Source organism: Priapulus caudatus, unplaced genomic scaffold, assembly GCF_000485595.1.
Source record: "Priapulus caudatus unplaced genomic scaffold, Priapulus_caudatus-5.0.1 Scaffold811, whole genome shotgun sequence".
Classification (NCBI taxonomy): Eukaryota; Metazoa; Priapulida; class Priapulimorpha; order Priapulimorphida; family Priapulidae; genus Priapulus; species Priapulus caudatus.
Window position 1 is genome coordinate 185,051 of NW_014577872.1, and position 3,676 is coordinate 188,726.

Consider the following 3,676-nt stretch of genomic DNA (forward strand, 5'->3'; position numbering starts at 1 on the left):
CGTGCGTGCGTGCGTGCGTGCGTGCGTGCGTGCGTGCGTGCGTGCGTGCGTGCGTGCGTGCGTGATTGCTTCATGCTAAATCATGAATTATTACAGCTTGTAGAATGTTGGTATAGTTATGACTAAACTAATACTGAATGTCCCAGTAGATGGCGCCACGCAGTCATGACCAGCACTGTCGCCACAGTATATGATACAGTTGTTATTGTTAACCACCAGGTTACACAATCAACATATTTTCCCGGTGAGTCATCATCTAACCAGATCTCTCGATACCTCCCATTAGGGACCCTACCTCCCATCGGCCCCCGCTCTCTTCCCGCCGCCTCCACCCTCTCCTTAGTCGTTGTCGTTAGCCCCCGCCCTCTCCCCGTCCCTGCCAATCCCTATCCGCCCCGCCCCTACCCTACTGATGAAAGTGAATGCATTGCCCTGACCAGCCGGTGACACTACACACTCTGAACTCTACCTTCCTCCGTGTTTTTACGTGAGCCACCTGCTGCTGCTGCGGCGGCGGCGGCGGCTGCTGCTGTTGTTGCTGTTGTTGTTGCTGCTGCTGTTGTTGTTGTTGCTGCTGCTGCTGCTGCTGATGTTATTGTTGTTGCTGCTGCTGTTGTTGTTGTTGTTTTTGCTGTTACTGCTTCTGCTGTAGAACTAGATCATAATAACAATATTAAAATCTCGAGTTATGTGTACAATAATTATAGATCTATGCGCTTTTCATAACATTCACAACACGTACGCATAACATAGATACACCATAACATACAAACAAATGCCGTAAGTATGTATCCGCTTGCGTTGCGTGGTCTTGCATCTCTCTACCTCTCGCTCTCTCTCTCTCTCCCTCTCTCTCTCTCTCTCTCTCTCTCGCTCTCGCTCCTACTCCCCCGCTCCCTCGCTATGTATAAATTCTCCGACTCTGTGTAAACATCCCGACCACGGCTCTCTGCTGATATACACGAGGTATACGCGGAGACGGGTACGGGGAGATGACTCGCACAGAGTTGAAGCTAAAGTCAACGCTTCCATTGTGGGAGATGGGGAGGGAGGGGGAGGGAGGTGGAGGGAGGGGGAGGGGCAGCAGCGTCTCTCCCGATCTAATCCGGTTCGAATCGCGGCGAATCGATTGACGGCGCGTCCGGAAATTGACCGCCCGTAAAAATCGGGGATAAGAGTCCCCCACGACCGTGGTTCTCCGGTTAGAGGCCTGCCCCACCAATGCACCGCCCCCTAGTTCCCCCTCCCTCAACCCTGCCCCCGCGCAAGAATCGAGCGGCTCGCGGTTGATTTTTTTTAGCCGGCTCTACAGTCTACGGCCGTGCCCGCTGTATGAACCGCCACCTCGATCACGCAACCAATCAGCGGCCTTCTTTTGTCGCCTTATCGATTTTTTACGTGACCCACTTTCAGTTGCGATGAAATTTTTCCCGTTTATCCTGCGAAACTTTTTTTCTTTTGCGCCGTTGCGTGTGCGCGCGTGATAGGCGGAGCGAAGGTGAGCGAGTGCGCATGCGCGGCAGCAGCGAGGCGGAGAGGAGGTATTGATCCTCTGAGGTCCGCCATCTCATCACGGCAGCTGCTGGCGGACAACTTTATTGCAGCCTTTATATGAGTAGTCAAAAAAAGAGAAAAGGAGAGAGAGAGCGCGCGAGAAGAGCGAGAGAGTGAGTGAGAGAGAGCGGGGGAGCGAGCTAGAGAGAAAGGGGGGAGCGAGAGAGAGAGAGAGAGAGAGAGAGAGAGAGAGAGAGCGAACGAGCTCGCAAAAGAGAAGTAGAGACAAGGGGAAAAAGAGAACAAGGGGTGAGCGGGAGGCGAGTTTTTAAATCGTAGGATGGCGACTGAAGATTGATAAATTATTCGTGCTTTAATACCCTGCCCCCAACCCTAACCCTAACCCTAACCCTTATCCTAACCCTAACCCTAACCCTAACCCTAATCGGTCACCATCCTACGTCACCATCAGTTATCGTCCTATCCTTCAGTCGCCATCCTACGATTGAAAAACTCGCGAGCGGGAGCGAGTCGTAAGTGCGGGCAAGCAGCAGATAGAGAGGGGGCCGGAGTTACATCAACGAGAATTGGGAGGGAGGAAAAGGGAGAGTAAGCGAGAGAAGGAAAGAAAGGAGAGATGGAGAGAGAGAGAGAAAGAGAGAGAGAGAGAGAGAGAGAGAGAGAGAGAGAGAGAGAGAGAGAGAGAGAGAGAGAGATAGAGAAAGGTGAATGGGAAGAAAGAAGGGAACAGCGAGATAGATAGATAGATAGATAAATAGATAGATAGATAGATAGATAGATAGATAGATAGATAGATATGATAGATAGATAGATAGATAGATAGCTAGATAGATAAATAGATAGATAGATAAATAGATAGATAGAATAAATCAGATTAGATAGATAAATAATAGATAGATCAGATACGATACGCATAGAAGATAGATAGATACGATAGATTAGATAGATTAGATAGATACGATAGATAGATAGATAAGATAGATAGATAGATAGATAGGATAGATAGATAGATACGATTAGATAAGATAGATAGATAGATAGATTGAGATAGGATTACGATAGATTAGATAAGATAGATAAGATAGATAGATTAGATAAAGATAGATGATAGATACGAATAGATAGGATAGATAGATATAAATATAGTAATATTATATAAATATGTACTATATATATATATATACAATTATATATATATATATATATATATATATATATCAGATGGCAGAATAGATAGTAGCTGGCAGGTAGAGGATAGCGAGATGAGGGGAGAGAGAGGGGGGGGAAAGGTAAAGAGAGCGAGAGAGAGAGAGAGAGAGAGAGAGAGAGAGAGAGATGAGAGAGAGCGAGGGTAGAGCAGAGAGAGAGAGACGTGAGAGAGAGAGAGAGAGAGAGAGAGAGAGAGAGACGTTGAGAGAGAGACGGTGAGAGAGAGAAGAGAAGAGAGACGGGTGAGGACGCAGAAGAGAGAGAGAGAAGAGAGAGACGAGAGAGGACGTTGAGGCAGAGCAGACGGTGAGAGAGATAATATAATTCACGAATTCACACTTCGTGGGGCAAGCAGACGACGTGTCGTGCCCGCTATCACGTGATCACGCAGTTTCCGGTCGTCGCCGCAACAGCTCCGTGGCGCGTCGATCGCATCTGATAAATGTCTATATACGCATGATATGCGCGGCCAGGGAAAGAAGCCCAAACTCGCGTGTGTTTTCACTTTTAATGCTACTGAGGGCATAATAATAGCTCTAGAGAGAGAGAGCGCTAAGGCAGCTTCGTAGCCCTGCACCTCCGCATGTCGTGGTCATGGCAATGTGTCATTCATGATATAGTACGAGGCGTGCAGATGTGCGGAAGCGTGAGAGGACGGAGTGGGAGGGATATAAGCCCTGGCAGCGTGAATATCGAATAGTGATAACAGTATATGTAATATATATATATGTATAGTATAAAAGTATGTATATAATGTATGTATATATATATATATATATAATATATTGTTATATATATATATATATATATATGTATATATATCGCCCTGCTGCGTGATTATCGAAATATATATATGAGTGATATAGGGGCCTAATATATACCGTGCTAATATCAAAGTATATATATGTATAGGGGAGTATTATATAGTAGATATGGGTAGTGGGAGTAGGGG